Raw genomic sequence first — 18,999 nt, 5'->3', positions numbered from 1 at the left:
TTACCACAGAGGTGTATGGACATTCTAAAAGAGTCCAGGAAACCAAATACAAGACACTGTTACTTTGACAAGTGGAAAAGATTTGTTATCTGGTGCCAGAATAAACAAATCAACCCGGTTGATTGCACTCCTTCCAACGTTGTAACATACATGCTCCACCTGCTGGATGCAGGGTTGGTTTTTAACTCTCTGAAAGTACACCTGGCAGCCCTCTCGGCTTACACCACAACAGGGTCTCGTGGTGGAAAGTACCAGTGGTTAAAGCCTTCATGGAAGGAGTAAAGAGACTTCACCCTCCTATTTCGAACCCACCGCCAGGATGGGACCTCAACGTGGTGCTAGCTAAGCTCATGGGGCCCCCCTTCGAACCCATGCATAAAAGTAGTCTCAAACACCTGACTTATAAAACGGCCTTCTTAGTAGCCATTACCTCCATAAGAAGGGTCAGTGAAATTCAGGCTCTGTCAGTGCAAGATCCTTTCTTTACTATCCACAAGGACAAACTGGTTTTACGCACACACCCTAGGTTCTCACCAAAATTCATATCCAAGTTCCATGTAAACCAGTCCATCGAGCTTCCGGCTTTCTTCCAAAACCCACAAAGCTCGGCTGAGGTGAAACTACACACCCTAGATGTGCGTAGGGCGGTCTTATACTATGTAAATAAAACCAGACCGCTAAGGAAAACAGATCAACTGTTTGTCTCCGTAGCTACAGGCAGAGAGGGGGATCGCGTCTCTAAGGGCGCTATCTCTAAGTGGATTATCAACTGTATACAGCTGTGTTACTCTCTTTCTAAAAAGACTCTGCCGTTTACACCAAGGGCCCACTCTACTAGAGGCATTGGGGCAACTCTGGCTTTCATTGCAAATGTTCCCCTCAACACCATTTGCAAAGCAGCTACTTGGAGCTCTATTCACACTTTTACTCAGCATTACTGCATTGACACTCATTCCAAGACAGATACACAAGTGGGACAAGCGGTTCTAAGACACCTGTTTGCTCATGACCCTTCTCACATCCCACCTCCTGCTTCTGGTACTGCTCGCTAATCTATGCACAGCATGTGATCTAAGCAGATTCCACAAGCCTCAGAAGGGATACATTACTCACCGTAATCGTATTTCTGATGCTTGTATCTGCTTAGATTCACATGCGACCCACCCTTCCTCCCCTCCGAGAGAAGGCGCATGGTTGCTTGTAGTTCTTACCTTTCTGTCTATCTGCTTGGACTATCTGTACTCACGCTACTCCTCATGCTACCTCATGTCAGGAAAAACACAATCTGGGGATCCTAGACGCGTGAGGGATCATGGGTACAGTGGACGTCACACTAGGGATAGTATTACTGGCACGCCCTGTGTCGACGCCCTTTTTCGATTTTCGAAAAACAAACTGTAATACTCCGCAGCTTCCACTAGATGTCGGCCTATGCACAGCATGTGAATCTAAGCAGATACAAGCATCAGAAATACGATTACGGTGAGTAATGTATCCTATATATATATATATATATATATATATATATATATTACACAGCTGTGTAGTTATGGTTAAGTTGCTGTTTCCATAGGAAGAGCACTTTTTGGGCGGCTTATAGCTTCGCTCTCCCTGGACGAATCCACATCAGACTTTGCAAAAAAAGTATATGGCCCACTCTGAATTATTTTGCAAAGTTTGGTGAGGTTTGGTCCAGGGGGGGGCAAAGTTATAGGGGGGGGTCCCAAAACTTCTTTTTTCCCATAGACTGAATGGGGGAAAAACTTGGCTGACGCCTACAGCCCAAACCGCTGGATGGATTTTCACCAAATTTGGACCAGGTTCAGCGGCTTGATCCCGAAAAGCGTGCTTTTGCAAATTTGGTGAAAATCCGTCCAGTAGTTTTTTTTTAAAATGACCAAAAAGTAGGTCACAAAATATTAGTGATATCTATGTTCAGTCCGCGGACACACTTCCCTGTTCGGTCCGCGGACAGTGTCCTGATTGCCTAATCGGCTTACGTCATGTCCGCGGATATGCAACGTGTTTGCTGATTGGATGGTGAAGAGCGTGAAGTGCTGTCATCTTTGATGTCCTGGGTGTTAATGTTAGCAGTGCACGATGGCACAAGTTATGGTTGCTTAGTTTACCATAACTGGCGAATTTCAGGGGGTTTTCGGTTTTACTTGGAACCATAACGTCCCTTTAACAACGTTTTTTTTACTGAATAATATATATATATATATAAGTAACTTCACCGTTGGGAAGAAGGCAGAAGAAAACTTCGTCTTGGCCACAAGCAACACTGCTTAGTCCCTCAGCAGGTAGGCGAAGAGATGACTCCGTCCAACGGGGTCTGAAGCAGAGCGTCCTCCCTTTCAGCGAGACTGCAACAACCGGGGTTCAACATCCAACTAACTTTCTCCGTGATGCCCTCTTCTTTACGGGGGACATCCCCGCCTTTCTCAATTGCGTTCTGCCCTCAGCCGAAAAGCACATCACAAGTCGAAGAGACGGAGGGTGGAAAAACCCAGCGCCTCTCTCTTGCATGCATTCCCAGACTCCTTATCATGCACCTGCAGTGCACTCCGACTCCCCTTCTGTATTTGTCATTCAATGGACAATAAAATAACTGTTTTTGGTTGTAGGTGAAAGGGTCGACTGCAATTGATTTGAATGCAATAGTTTCGAGTCAAAAGGACTGGGAAAAAAAGGTATTTTCTTTTTTTTTTTTTTTTGGGGTGGGGGCTGGGTCCCTGCACCCCCCCACCCTCGCCCCCCAAACTTCTGTTTTTGGTGTAAAATCCACGTTTTTTCCTATACGGAAGCCAAAAAAAAAATACATTTTAAAAAAGGCATTCAACCTTTTTTTTTCCGGTCCTTTTGACTCTAAACTATTGTAATTCGAATCAATGTATTCGACCCTTTGACTGGACACCCAATTTTACGCTTGCATAATCTTTTTGTGACCTTGCTCTGTTTTCCCTGCTACTTGCTTATTCTGTGAGGCCCACGGAAACACAGACATGACTGTTCAAAAATGGCTGCGCATCGACGCCATGTTATTCTGGCTCGCATTTTCCACATTAGCATTACACTCCACCCCTTGAACACTCCACTTCCATACCCAGAATGTCGTTCAGAAGAAGTCCAAAATCTACCAATCATTCTCCATATATTAGGAATACATGAAACACAACAGTAGAGACCAATCAAAACTACAGCAACACCAAAAAGCCAAAATAAAGCTGAACGTAATGATTTACGAATCCAGGATAATAAATATTCCCACAAATGTTAATATCGATCCTGTGTCACTTTTGTAACCAATGTTTTTAATATGCTCATCAATAGAGCAGGAATGATCACCTAAATCAAAGCAACACATGCCTTCCATCTTTTCACAACCTAAATTGTGTTTCAAAAATAAATAGTCAATAGCCGCCCTATTCTGGAGAATAGCTTTTTGAAAATGTCTACTTTCTAATAACAATTCAATGAATGCTTGAGAAGTTTCATTAAGTCCTTTAACTACTGAACAAGCAAGCTAATCCCCAAACTCCAATAATAGAAACAGCCAGGGCAATCACTTCAGTTTATCTGAAAGTAAATATACTTCAGAATTACAATCAGGAGTTAAAGTATGATACGAAGCGGCACGTATAGAACGTGAATTTGCAGGTTTCAATGGATACATCATCAAACTAAGCTGTGTTAAAGCACAAGGGCCGCCTGAAATATTAGCAGGTAAATAAGAATAAGTAAAATTACCACAAGAAAATAACCAACCGGGCGGAAGTTTAACATGATTCAGGTGGCTAGCTGTGACAATTGTAAAATTGCACATCATACTGTTCGAAACATCAGTACATACTTTTACAGATCTAGTACATAATCTGTTTTCAAAATCAGTTCTTGTCCGAATGCTGTACCATAGCATCATCGTGCAGAATACCAAATATATTTTTCAAAATTAATTTAGCCGTCGAATGGCCACCAAACAAGTAGAAAGCAAGTCTACAGAGCTATGCACATCCGTTAAGCAAAAGTGCAAAATGTTAAGAACTTGTTGGGCCAAAATGACCCAAACATTTCCGTGTTGTTTGACCAGCACTGAATAACCATGATGGGAAAAAGAAGCTGCAACTCCAGGAGGAGACAAAGGCAATGCTCTGTTTTTGTGCTTGCGTCGTTTTCTCTACGCAATCTGATAGGCAGCATCAGATACATCATCAGGAGCGTAGGTAATGGGTGGACTATCAGTCTTCATCCAGACGCCCTGCTCCACTTGAAGAATAGAGAAGTCTGCTACATCCTGGGACATAAACCCAGAACCTCCCCAATGGACTCCAACGTGCCACACACAGGCGCTCGATACACTCAGGATCTAAAACATATTTTCAGAAAAAGACAATATCAGTGAGGTACATCACTCACGTAAATAACACTTGTCAGCTGGGATATGCATTCATTTCTTTTTCCCAGGTTCCATAACCAATGCAAGTTGATCATCTCCAGATGCAATTACATCCGGGCGGACCAGTAGGTTTCTCAACCCATACCTTTGCACCAGGCACCATCGTATCAGATGAGCCAAATCCTTTATTCCCATGAATTGTCAAAGTTGTGGGAGGCTCACCTTTAGTTACAGTGGACATTATAACAGGTACCAAAATCAATTGTGCAATCCTGTCTCCATTATGAATAGTCAATACATTTTCACTGCTATTCAGGAGAACTACTTTATAACACCTTGATAATCAGCATCAATGATACTGCCCAATACTTGAATGCCTTTTTGGGCCAAACCTGATCTTGGAGCAATTAAACCCATATGTGCACCAATTCCAGTGTCAATTACAGTTATGACTTTAGGTTGTAACCAAATCTCTTCTCTTGCATGTAAATCCACCCCTGCAGATTCCGGAGTGGCGCGATAAGGAGCCAAATCACCAGGAGATGTTTCCCAATATAGCAAAGTTTCATTTGCACAGTTTAGATTCAATTGCAAGGCTGGTGTTAACCTAAGCATCAAAGGAGTTTCACCGTTTGCAATGGGGCGGTTGTTTAATATTTGAACAGCTTCCAATATGTGTTCCCGCCGGCTCCGCAATCACCATCTTCAATTTTGCGCATTTGTTGCTTCAATAAACCATTAATTTGTTCAATAAAACCAGATGCTTCCGGGTGATAAGGGACGTGAAAAATCCATTCTATCCCTTTCTCAGTACAATAATCAATGACCATTTTACCTTTAAAATGGGATCCATTATCGCTTTGAATTTGTAATGGGATACCATAATAAACAGCGTCATGATCAAGTAATTTAATCTGATTCAATTAGGTAGCTGTCTTGCATGGCAGAACCATTAGGTAGCCTGAATATGTATCTACAATAATGCATGCATATTGACAACCCTTACTCGTGGGCATAGGGCCAATATAATCAATTTGCCAAATTTGGCCAGGCAACTTTTCACGTTTTAATGTGCTATGAATTATTCAAGAAATAGATTGATGTTTGTGATGTTGGCATATAAGGCATTGGCATTGCAAAATCACAGTTTTTACAATCTCTTAAGGGATGCTAATACCTCTATCTTGTGCCCACTTGATAGTAGCCTTCTCTCAAAGATGTCCACACTTCTGGTGGGCCATTTTGGCAACCCCCCCCCCCAATCCTCTTCCTCAGCTTTAGAGTCCATAATTTTAGTCTTTGCATGTTCATCTGCAACAGAATTGAACCATCGTTCTAGTGAATCTGTTGCGTAATGTGCGTCTATATGGTGCACTGTTACAGTAGTATGCATTAGCATGTCAGCAATATCCTGCCATATCTCTTTTCCCCACACTTCTTTTGTGTGTATTTTCCATCCATTCTTTTTCCAGGTTGGTAGCCAAACCACCAAACCATTGGCAACAGACCATGAATCAGTGTAAATATGACAGTTACCAGGCGATTCGTGTTTCAATACCTAATATACAGCATATAGTTCCGCAAACTGGCTACTCTTCCCTTTACGTAAGGTAATAAGCACCTTTTTTGTCTTGGGATTGTATGCAACCGCTTTCAAATATCGTTCAATCCCTACATATTTAGCTGCGCCATCAGTAAACCAAGCATGTTCAGCTTGTTCAACAGTCAATTCTCCATATGGAATCCCCCAAGTAAATGGAGATTTTTCCACAATTCTCTCACCCTCCTGTTCTAGATCAATTAGCGGTAAGCCTGGCACTTGTTCATGCACTTTTGCTACGCCTGTTTTACCAGGTTTGGCATGGTCTTGTATGTACCATTTCTATTTAATAACACTAGCTTCTTGAGCATGCCCAATTCTATGTGTTTTAGAGAACTAAGCATCCACTGCATGATGGGTATTTCCAGTCGAGCGATTAGATCATGACCCACGGTAATCTGTTCATAGTCTATTAAAGCCCAATAACAGGCTAACAATCGTTTTCCAAAAGGGGTATATCCATCACCTGCATCCGGGAATTTCCTACTCCAAAATCCCAAAGGTACTCGTTTTCTATCCTTTTTTTGCCATAGACTCCAATTTACATAAGAATCCTGAGTAGACACATTCAGCCCCACGTCACCCTCTCTTAATGGCCATAAATCAAGCACCTTTTTGAAGGGTACTTTTAGCCAATTGAAATGACATTTCCTGTTCTTCACCCCATATATATTCTAATTTTTTACGTGTAATTTTATAAAATGTGTCGCAAATGTAGGATGTGCTGCCTCCAGAATCCAAACAAACCAATGAATTGCTGTGCCTGTTTCTTAGTGTTTGGAGTCGGGAATTCAAGAATCTTTTGTTTAGCTTTAGGCACCATTTCGCGATGCCCATTATGCCAATGTACGCCACTGTATACCTAGAAAAATTAGGGTCTCTGCTGGACCCTGTGTTTTAGCATCATTTATTTCCCATCCTTCCTTGCGTAAAATATCTCTGATGAGGTCTAAATGTATTTGCACAGTTTGCTCGTCCTTACCTTGTAATTAGTATGTCATAAATATAATGCACAATTTGTACATCAGGCTTACACAGAATTGTATCCAAATGTTCATCCACCAGCTGTCACAGATTGTTGGACTATGCATATAGCCTATAGGCAGACAATGAAAAGTATATCTCCCATTCCAAGAAAATGCAAATTGCTCTTGGCATTCAGCCGCAATCGGTACTGTGAAGGAGTTGGCCAAATCTAATACAGCGTACCAAGTGCCTCAAAATGTCTGTTTTCAACCAAAGGTATGGCATCGGGTACCGCAGGCACCAATGGAGGAGTATATTTGTTCATTGAAACTGCATTCAGGTTTTTTGACAAACAAGATGGGATTGTTTCAGGCAGTAGTAACAGAACGTAATACACCTGCTTCAACATATCCTTTGATCTTTTCTGAAATGTCTTTTTGCCCAACCGAGATTTGATATTGTTTCATGGACACTCTTTTACTCGCTATGGGAACTAGCATAGGGGGCATTTTCAATTGACTGACTACCACTGATGTACAGTTGAAGGCATTTGCACCAAATTGATATGGTTTACCACCCAACCCCAGGGTCAGCCCCTCCAGAATATCAAATCCAATAATATATTCATCCAAGGGAACAATTAGTACTTGATATGTGCCTCTTTTCAATTGCCCAATTTTCATGTCAATTTTCGTTTGCAGGGCTGAGGTTTCTTTGCCACCCAATCCAGTAATCATAAAATGTTTACTTTAAATCTGGATGGGTTACCATGAATGAAAGAGGCCTCCGCCCCAACCTTCTGTGTATTACCAGAATGCCAAAACAATTTTATTTAACAGGTCGCCTGTCTACTTCAATATGGGCAGTCGATACCGAAGCTTGACCAATATCCTATTCATCTTTAACAAATGTACCTTTCGATTCTCTCTCCACTAAGGCACTCACCGTTTTTCTCAGAACGCCCCCCTCCCACAGTGTTCTCCCCTTCTGTATTCGTCCTTCAATGGACAATACAATAACTATTCTCCGAAGTTAGTCCGCTCGCATAATATTTTTGTGACCTTGCTCTGTTTTCCCCGCTACTTGCTTATTCTCTGAGGCCCGCGAAACGTAGACTTTATTAGTGCAATGGGAGATGAGTGTTAAAAAATGGCTGTGCATCGACGCCATGCTATTCTGGCTTGTATTTTCCATATTAGCAATACAACACTTTACTGAGGGCAGGCTTTACGCTAATCGTGTGTCAGAAAACTATTGCCCATAAATAAAAAGTGGAGATAAACGAAAAGAAAACGGTACCAACATTAACACAGCTGACGGAGAGAGAAGCGTTAATGACAATGCAGGATTACAGCTTTCAAGCAGGGACGAAAACAGCGTATACCTCGCTTTGGATGCCAATATGCTCACATAACTGAGCAAACTGACAACAGAAGCCCACTAAGATATTTTGGACGTCTTGGAACTCATGTGGACATTGCTCTTTCCTGTCACATCCTAAAGGGCAAGCATTATTGAAAGAGGCTGACATATTCTTACTGCAAGAAACTTGGTGCCATAAGAAATTTCACATTGATGGATATCAGGTTTTGTTTAATAACGCCATTAAGCCGAAGAAGGGCAGGCCGAGTGGGGGCCTTGCCATTGGCGCCAAGACACACTTGAAACTCTTGCCGTGGTATAAGGAAAAACAATCATTGAATATGTTAATGGGAGTGTTGCAGTTCCCTTATTCTTCCACAGTGGATATATTCATTATTAATATCTACGATCCACCAGGAGGTTCCATGACTAAAACTCTACAATCATTAATAATGGAAGCCATACTCCACTGGGCCGAAATCACACTGGCTGGCAGTGTGGTACTGGCTGGGGACCTCAATAGACAGCTCCTACATGTATCCAACTCCAAGGTCGTGGGGTCTAACTATTCTTGGCAGTCACTATTTGAATTTTTCTATTTGGAATTTTTGGAGATACAACCAAGTGACGATCTTGTCCCGCCACATGCATGGTCCAACAGCATCACTAAATCAGTAAAAGACTACGTGATAGTAGGCAAGGAAATGAGAAATTCATCCAGCTCAATTGTGATATCTCATAATAGGGCAAGTGACCACGACGCATTATGTTGGACAACAACACTAAAAACTGCAGTGGAGACGCAGCAAAAATGTGTCGAAATAACAGTAAACTGTGCTGGCAGTAGAATATCCTGGACCCAAAGAGACATCAAAAGGGGTAAATGACACCCTAACTCAAAACATACGGAACCTAAATGTGATCCTCAACACAGCAGATGGAAAGCTACAAGATCTGATCAAGGAGACGATATCCCTACATGTCAACTGCGCATGTCAACAAAGAAAAAAAAACTAACAGGACCATTCAAACCAGTCCTTTGATATAGTGTAAATGGAAGGAAAGAAACAGTATCGCAGAGACAAGGCTGCACTTAAAAGAAACAAGGAGCTATCCCCTGATACCATCAGGAAGAGTAAGACACATTTGGCTACAAAGTATAGAAACTGGGTCAAAAAGCATAAAGCATCCATTAGGTCTGTAAATTGGAGAAACTTGTTTCTATGGCTGAGAATGGATAACAAGACATAATTCTGGCGGCAGTACAACACCTTTAAAAACGTAACCCCTCAGATTGACTTAAATCCAATCACGCAGGAAAATTGGATTAAACATTTCCAAGACCTTTACTCCCCTAAAGAGCAAATAGACCGGGAGACAGAGCAGTGGGTGCAAATTGAGTGAAGCCAGGTCAACCGGCCAGCAAAAGTGAAAATGGAGGAGGAGATCAAGAAGGGAACATCAAAAGGCTAATAATAAAATCTAAAGCCTAACATGCGCCTGGCTCTGATAGCATCCCTAACCTGGTGTATGAGGCGGATCCAGGCCTTTGGGCGAGAATTTCTGTACATTGTTTTAGGGAAGTACTGATGTCTGACAAATTACTGAGTGTTGGTACCAGGCTATACTCGTCCCTATCCTAAAGAAAGGGGATAGACTTTCACCAAAAAACTATCCGCTGCTGGCGATGATGGACGCAAGCCTGAAAATCTTCGCAAATGTGCTTCTGGAGCAACTAAATACCTGGATGGAATCAGAGAACATATTGAGCATATTCCAAACAGGATTTAGGAAAACCTATAATACTACAACCAAAATGGCAACATTGCAATATCTAAGGGCCCTACGACCAAAAGGGGAAAATAAGCTCTACTGTTGCTATGTAGACTTTTCAAACGCTTTCGATCTGGTCTCCATAAGCAGACTGTGGTGGAAATTAAAAGGCTGGGGTATTGATCAGGCCCTGCTTTACCATATACAAACTCTTTATATCAACACTATAGTAGCGGTGCGACTCAACCACGAGGGGTCATTGACGAAATATACCTCAAAATATACGCTCCCTCCGTTCCTGTCACTCTGGCCGGCCTCTCTTGGCACTCTTCCAGCTTCGACCTGTGATGCAAAAAACCTCTGGGTCATCTTCGACTCCACACTTTCCTTCTCTCTTCACATCTCTGACGTCTCTAAGAAGTCACACTACCAGCTACACCTCCTCAGAGGTATTCTTCCTTTCCTCTCCTTCCCGCAGAAGCTCACTGTCTCCAGAGCTCTGGTTCTCTCTAGGCTGGACTATTGCAACAGCCTCTTTCTAAATCTGCCTGCTTCTACTCTGCACCCTCTGCAACTCATCCAGAAGAGGACTGCAAGACTTGTTCTTGGCCTTACGCCCAGGGATCATATCTCTCCAGGACTGAAATCTCTGCACTGGCTCCCAGTGGCTGCAATGATTAAGTTCAAAACCCTCTGCATTGTCCACAAGACCTTCTGGGGCCTGGGGCCTCAATACCTTCAACTCTCTCTTCCTAAATATCTTCCTTCTCGAGCTCTTCGCTCATCCGCCTCCAACTCCCTCAGGGTCAGCCGCTTCTCCAAGCAACAAGTTGATGGTAGATCTCTTTCTTCTGCTGGGGCCTCCCTCTGGAAGAGCCTCCCTGCCTCCCTTAAACTTGAGAATCATCTCCAGTTCCGGAAGCACCTCAAAACCTTTCTCTTTGCTTCTGCTTTTTCTCCTCCTCTCCCCTGCTGACCCCCTAGCTGAAACTGAAACTGCACTGGTTACCTGGCCACCCTCAGATCTCGGGCCCAGGTCCCTCCACCACCAATCGCACACACCTGCACTGCCTTCCTGGAAACCCCGCACATGGGGACTGTTTTCTGTTTCCCTACAGTCCCACTACCACCACTTAACACCTGATGCCTGCACTTACCCCTGCACTTGCCACCTGCTGGCTTATTGTTACTTATTTGTTCTATTTTCCTATGTACTGCACTGGTCCCCTCTCTCTTCTCACGCACTTGCGCAATCTGAATGACACCTGGCCTAGTAGGATCATTGTCTGTCTTCCCTCTCTTGCCTCGTCGCGCCTTGAAACACTTGTGTATAGGCACGTTATAAATGCCATATCATATCTACCTCACCTCACTGTGGCTCAAACAGGGCTGTGCATTGGGTCTGATACCCTATAACCTTTACACAGCCGACATTGAACCAGCATTAAGGGCACCCATAAATTTCCCCCTCACTATAAATGGTGTAAAAATCATCATAATGGCATAAGCAGACGATATTATAATCTTCGACCGGACGCATATTGGTCTTCAGTGCTCCGCGGACGCTTTAAATCAATATGCAAAAGCCAATCACAGTGTGATAAATAAGACCAAAACAAAAACAATGTGTCTGATGGACTCTCAAAACCATGCAAAGAACCCACACTGGTATTTGGATGGCTCAACTTTGAGTAGTTATCTACTTGGGCTTCTCAATATGGTCCACCCCTTCGGCCCCAAATATGAAGATCACATTTGTACAAACATTTTGAGGAGATGGGCAGCCATAAAATCATACGCGGAACATAGGGGTGGCAGCAACGTCGAATGGTCCATACAAATTAACAAGACAAGCATACGCCCCGCCATATTGTATGCACTTGAGATATGCCAATCTGGGAAATTGGCTGGCTCAACAAATTGGAGGCTAAACTTCTACGGTCCATAATAAATATGCCGAGAAGTGTCCCAGTGGAGGCTCTGCGCCTCGAGTATGGCTTGCAGCCTTTATTCTCAAGTTGGGCGTTTAAAAGAATATTGCTCTGCCTTAAAATGGACAAGATGGCATTGGGCTCAAACCACCTATTTCAATTGTTGGGCATAGATTTGACCAAAAGTCACCCAAATAACTTTGTGAAAGATGTTCGTACCTTTACAGAAGACCTGCTTTCGAAAATAGGCCTTTCAATGGACACAATAGGTGAGCGACCAGATTGTTTATCATAAATAAAAAAGAAAATGACTGAGTCAGCCATGGTTAAGGCAGTAGATAGACAGAGCAGTCTCATCAGATATAGAGAATATGCGCAGCAGGCTTTTAAGAAGGGTCAACCTCGAAGTTATCTATCGGAATTGTCCAACCCTGCCCTCAGAAGATTTACAATGCAACTCTGGTTCGACAAACTAGAGACAAAGGAATATAAGAACAAGTGGGCCAAAAATGAAAATGGTGACATGTGCACGCACTGTGCAATGGAAGTAGAGACCACCAGACATTTACTGACATCTTGCCCAGCTCTGATTGCACTGTATAATAAAGGTTATGGCGGATTCATCCGCTTAATAAGCAACATAAGCAGGGACCAATTTTGGGCAGCCTCAATAAGCCGTGACTCTATTGTGGTCAACGCAGCGGCGCACAATGTTTGGAAACTGTCAACGGTGGACAACCAGACTGCATGATTGTATATTTTAATAGAAGAACATTTCTTTATGTACTTATTTTGTGATGCTAGATGATCTATTTTAATTACATGGACTGATAAATGTGATTTTGTATTTTTATATATTAAATGTGCAAAAGTTTGTTCTTAACAGAATATAAACTAAAAGGCACAATAACTTGAAATAAAAAAAATAAAAAGATTGCGCCTATCGATAAAAAATACCTTTCGATAATGTATCTAACATTTGTTGACATTTCATATCGAATTTAACCATATAATACATACAATTTAAATCCTTTTCCATAAACATGTTCCAAATATTATAAAATGTACAGTCAAATTTGCGTTAATCATTTGTCTTAAGATGAGTGGATAAGGAGCATCATTATGGGTCTGCAATCCAAGATGGTTTGAAATGTGGAATTATTGAAACCCATGGGTGACAGCTTTTTCCAGGATTAAAACCATGATGGGTTTCTTGGGACCTAATAGAAGATAATCAGAATTGTGAACTTCATAAATATGACAAGAGAATGAAACCGAATATAAACAGGTGCCAGAGAGCATTATACTTGTGAGGTTGTTTTATTTTACAGGTAATTGCAATTTATACATCGCTTATACACAAGTGGGGTGCTGCAAGGCAGGAAGGGAACAAGGGAGTACAGTAGTCATTCTTAGGCCTTGAAGTTTCAGACGCGACCAAGCTGGGGAGTGCATTTAGGTCATGTAAGTGTGCAGACGGAAGTGCGATGAGGGGGTGGGGGGAAACGAGCGCGCCCAGTCCAGCAGGACCCTGTGTTAAGTGCAGAGAGGTTACCCCTCTACTGGAGCGTAAACTGAAAGTGCAGTAATGCTGAACGTAGTGCAGAGGTCCGGAGGCAAGTTCAAGACTGTCGGGGAAGCCTGGGAACTGTAAGGCTCTGGTGGTGAACCAGGCGACAGTCAGCAAGAAGCTGATCAGAGTTAGGGGAAGGAGGAGGGAGGCAGGAGAGAGAAGAATGGAGGTTGGCAGGGGAGAGGTAGACACTGTGAGGGTAAATTTTATTTTTGCATTATTGGAGGAAGGATAACTTGTGTGGGTATGGATAGCTCAGGGGCAACACGTTTGTCTTGAAAGCAAAACAACGCAGCACAACACAGGTTTGAATCTCAATCCCACGCTTAGAAACCACTCGCTGATATTAAGCGCGCTATAAATGTACAATAAAATACATTTTAAAATGTTTGTGGTTTGAGCCCCAAAGCACTTCTTGCAGTACACATCAGTCTAATATTCATACTTAATAGGACGAATTGTCGCAAGCAAAGGAATATATGTCTGCATCAAAGTGGACCTCACCTCAAGCCAGGGACCAGAACCCTCCCTACCACATCATTAAAACCTCTAAGCAAGTGATTGGAGTGCAGTAGGGTTACAAGCACACTTTTTGTGAGGTTTGCCTGTCTGGTTATGTGGAACCACTGGCGGTGTCCGTGGACCTGCTTGTGAGGTCCGCAAACCCACCAAACAACCCTGAACACTATGGGAAACAGGGCAACTACATTGGAAACTTCCATAATCCTCTGAAACTATACTTGCTCCCTACATTGCCCAGTCTGCCAGTATGGATTGTTGGAGTTGGCGGCTCTTGTTTGAAAGAGGCTAGAGACTGGATAGTGCTGGAGAGAAAAAAGGTCTGTAGAGGTGGTGTCAGGAGAGATGAATAGGTGACATCAATAGGGGAGAGAGAAGTGGGCAGTGTAAGAATTCAAAGGACAAGGTAAAGGGAAGTATATGGAACTCCCCCTCCCTATTTAAGTTAAAATGAGCATTCTCTCAGCCATTCTTGGCTTCTTATTCCTTTGTATCCCCAAAAGAGACATGCTGTGTGGTCAGTTCCTGTAAATATGTATTCCAAAAGCCTAACTGGGAGCATTGAGTACAAGATGTCCAAGCCACACATTCTTTTTTTTATTTTTATTGTTTTAATCAAACATATATCTTTCACACCAAAAAAATGTTTTAAAAGATAACATGCTCCCAAGATACTGTCAGTTTCCCTCCTTGTGACTAGGTACATTTTCAGTGCTTTGGTATGGGTGAGAAATCTGGCTCCTACGTTTTGGTGTGTTCTCTTTGGATTCATATTTCCAAGTTTTTCATTGCATTCTCTTCCATATTCATACCCTAAGTAGCTGCTAACCTGTGCATATTGGTGAGTGCAACCCGCTTATTCACAGCATGGGAAGTCTTTTTCAAAACTCCTTGGAATTGTTACGGCTAAAAACAATTTTATTAACACATTTTGCTAAAACACATCATCAGATTGGGGCTAATCTTTGTTCCCAGATTCCAGAATGTCTCAATGCACACTGATGGGGAAGATTACTAAGGCACTGGATCCCCTCAATGTGTGCCCCTCTCCTCATTATTCTCACGTGTGGTGTTTGCTCTCCTGCCTGTGCTCCGTGATTGCTTGGTTATCAATGCAGTTTCAGACTGGGGGCTTAAGTACACATAGTGCAAAATGAGGATCAGCCTGAACTGTCATGGCACCTGTGTGATACAACCTCTTAAACCACCTTTGCTTTCAGCAAACTGTTCCTCTTTGATTTCATGGATGCTGTTTACCGGGGGCCTCCAGCAGTCTCATACCTGTGATGAGCATTTCCCCCATGCCTCATGCGGGATCATCCTCAATACCACAAGCTGGCTTGCAAGTACATTGTATAATCTGCTTTGTGAATTCATTGTCTGTGTGGTTCCTGTCTGTGAATGGCCAATAGAAGTATCTAACACCTTTATGGTGTCCTAGCCCTTGATCTGCAGCCTGTGGTATCCCCTGACACAGGGATCAGGGGAGGTGGAGATTGCCTCCAGGCTATCCTCTGTGTACTGTGTCCTAGGAGGATAGCTCAGGGGCAACATGCTCGCATTAGAAGCAAGACAACACAGAGCACCACTGGTTCGAGCCCCGGGTCCGCGCTTAGAAACCTCTGGGTATTAAGAGTGTTATAAATAACCTATCCTATCATACTGCCTCCATGAGTTGCATTGCAGAGCAGGCATCTCCCTCTGTTCTCCACAATATCCTGGTCCTCCCCAACCGTTTTCCTAAATGTGACTTAGTCACAGGAAGTGTAACTGTCTCAAACTATGCAAGTGCATAGTGTTCAGTGAATTTCAGGGTAGGCAAAATGGTTTAAGAGGGATTGGGAGAAGGACTCGCAAATGGAAATTAAAAACAGCCTATAGGACAACATTTGCGATGGTGTATTTCACAGAAATGTCTTAGTGCATGCAATGCCACTACGTTTTGTGATTTGGCATACATGGAGCCTTAACCTGACTAGATTAGCCAAAATTTACTGTGACGAATTGAGGGAATTCATCGCTTCTACCCCTGGGGGAATCTGCTCCGCAACACTCATTAGGGATTGAGGAAAGTGGGACCTTACTGGGAGAGACTCCCCCCATTGGGGACAAGGACTCCCGTTCCAGTGAACACTTCCCTGATGGCCTCCAAGTGATGGCTTAAATGGACTTTTACAACATACCAAACTGTTATCAAACTCATGAAGATAACATGAAGTTATATTAAGAATGACAAGGGGCCTCATCACGAGTTGGGCTGTAGCCCTTAAATGCGCTGGTAACGGTATTATCGCCGCATTTAAGGGCTGGCCCTATCACGAGTTGGGTGCTAAATCGGCTGTTTTACCTCCAGCTTTTTTCTAGAGGTGAAAATCCCTGTTTTCGGCTGTATTATAGCCGGCTGTATTAGCCCGCAGTATTAGCACCGAAAATTCCCCTTTGGATCCAGTGGACCCATTCAGGAATGGGGATTTACCGTTAAGGCCCAACCTGTGATTCGGTGGCAATACCACTAGACCAGTCAGCGTTAGGGCTATTACAGTCGGCGGTATTACAGCCGGGAATACAGCCCAACTCGTGATGAGGCCCAAGATATGGAATATATCCATTTAAATGTATGTCTCCAATGCACTACAACAAGGTGGTTGAAAAGGGATGCAAGACCACCAAGTAAGAGAGAGGAGGCCGAGAGCCAAGTGCGAGTGAGGACCAGTGAGACTGAGGGAAAACTCCCTGTGCGTAACAGAGCGGAAAAGGTGGGGCTATGGGTCAACGCAGAGCCGACATGTGACAGAGCCGCTCCAGCGCACAACCAGAAATGCTGAGCAACGCCGTGCAAGAGCAGAAGAAAGCCAAGCAAGGCGGAGGAGAGAGCGCAGTGGTGGCGTGACCACTGAATCTGAGTGTTCAGCAGTCTGCCTGTACAACAGAGCCAAGACCATCCCGGGGAATAAGCAGCTTCCAGTCTGAGTCACGATCCATCTGACGTCCCAAAGACAAGAATGGCACATCCAGGAAGGAGATGTGCAGAAAGCAAGCCGCGTAGCGACAACAAGAAGGAAAGAGAATCCAAGGGCCTGCAGGTAGCGCTGATGTTGCCCCGGAACTCGGAAGGTAAAACGAGGAATGGGAATGCCAGCAAGCCAAGCAGGACTCATTATGTTAAGCGAAACTCTTCCCAGTACTAATGGGAACACTATCGGAAATAATCCAGTGAAACAGAACTGTTTGAATGAGATGAAGATAAATACGTAACCCAAGGTGTGGGAAAGTAATAACATTGGAGGCATATCACTTTGAAGTAAAGGAAAGGCCCACCCATATCTCGAAGATCAGAAAGAGAGCACAGAAAAGAGACATTTGGGGAGAGCACACCTGTGAAGCCAGGAAGCCCAAACTCGTACATGAATCTGCACTCTGGGAAGGGGGGAATTGTAATTGAAACTTGAGCTACCATAAAAGAGAGGAGAAGAGGGAGTGTAACAGGGATTCAGGAACCCTACAATATGGAGCAAAGGAACTTAGAGAGACTTGGAATAAGGACCAGGGAAGTGCCAGTTCGCTAAGAGAACTGCAAAACCTGATATAGTGGACGACAAGAGACTATTTGCATATGATCTACTGAAAGGAATATGAGAAATTAGATGACCTTTCTTACAAAACACAACCACCAGGAGAAAGTAGTTATTCTCCTGACCTTAGTTATAATCGTTGTAGTGCATTTCAACCTTTACAAAATACATATATCAAGGTTTCAAATTGGTCAGATAGCTTAGATTTGGACAGAGCAGGGATTTGTTTTTGGACATTCATCCTGACTTACAAGCACCTTAGTAGGATAGGCAGGGAACATTCCATAGTTATAGCGGACGATGGGTCTTATTTTACTGTGAATAAACTTCACAGTGAGAACATTCCTTTACTGCATCTGTGTCCATCTGATCCTCCAGAGTACGGATCCACCAGAAGGTCATGCCCAAATGAGGGTGGCAGTGCAGCGGATCATTATAACATAGCGGGAGTGCCCATGGGCCAGATCTACTGATATTCTTAGCTGGATTAAAGACATAACTGAGGAGAACCTGACGAGGAGTTATACTGCGACAATAACCACTGTAGTGGTCTTGTGGTATTGGTTTCTTGTCCTAAAAAATGCCATATTGTGCCCCCACTCAGGGTAACAAGAGCATATCTGTGGGTCAAGAAAAAAGGAAGAAGTGCAAAAAGTGTGAGTGGAGAGTAGCAGGAATTAGAATAAGGAGGCACAGAGCTTATAAGTAGGAAGCTAGCGTGGGATTGTTACTGTTCGTAAATAGGCACTATGACCCAGCAGGACATTTAACTTTACCACCAGTGGAATTCCGGTGTACCAAATGGCTGAAAATCAAAACTGCGATGTTTTATTTATTTTCCTAAATTAATATAGATCATTCATGCTGCATTGATCACAGAGAAGAGCGTTACAATATTTGGCAGCCATAATAGAGCCAGACTTTCCAGAAGTTCTGGAAAGTCTTAAGTAATCAATGAACATTGCCAAAGATATTTCTTTGTTTGGAATAGTTAGTGCTCGTGCCAGGACCTTTCTGTGCCCACCCTTTGCCTGAACCCCAGTCTTCTGCACATAGGGATCCTTCAACCCAGTGACTCAATTTACTGTAGAGCTGCTGTTATCTCAAAGATTCAAACAAAATCCCTGTTTTGGATCTGTTAACTGTCTTGTGGTTGCTTATACCCCCATTTTACCCCAAATGAGAACTTACACCTACTCCTTACCAGCCAACCTGTCCACTTCCCTTTCCGCTCACAAACCTACCCTTTCCCTCTTTGCCTGCACTCTTCCTTCACTGTCTTCACTTGCCTATTTCTTATACCCTCC

The 18,999-nt window shown here is 43.2% G+C and overlaps 1 protein-coding gene across 3 annotated transcripts in view; it reads left to right on the top strand.

The window, feature by feature from the left end:
• The window catches only part of EEIG2 (EEIG family member 2), an 847,845-nt gene that overhangs the window by 437,101 nt on the left and 391,745 nt on the right, over positions 1-18,999 (top strand). The gene's annotated exons all lie outside the window — the stretch shown is intronic.

The sequence above is a fragment of the Ambystoma mexicanum genome, chromosome 1q (assembly GCF_040938575.1).
Source record: "Ambystoma mexicanum isolate Mex_15411 chromosome 1q, UKY_AmexF1_1, whole genome shotgun sequence".
In the NCBI taxonomy this organism is placed as follows: domain Eukaryota; kingdom Metazoa; phylum Chordata; class Amphibia; order Caudata; family Ambystomatidae; genus Ambystoma; species Ambystoma mexicanum.
Note: the sequence above shows the minus strand (reverse complement) of the source record. Positions and strands in the feature narration are given on the sequence as shown.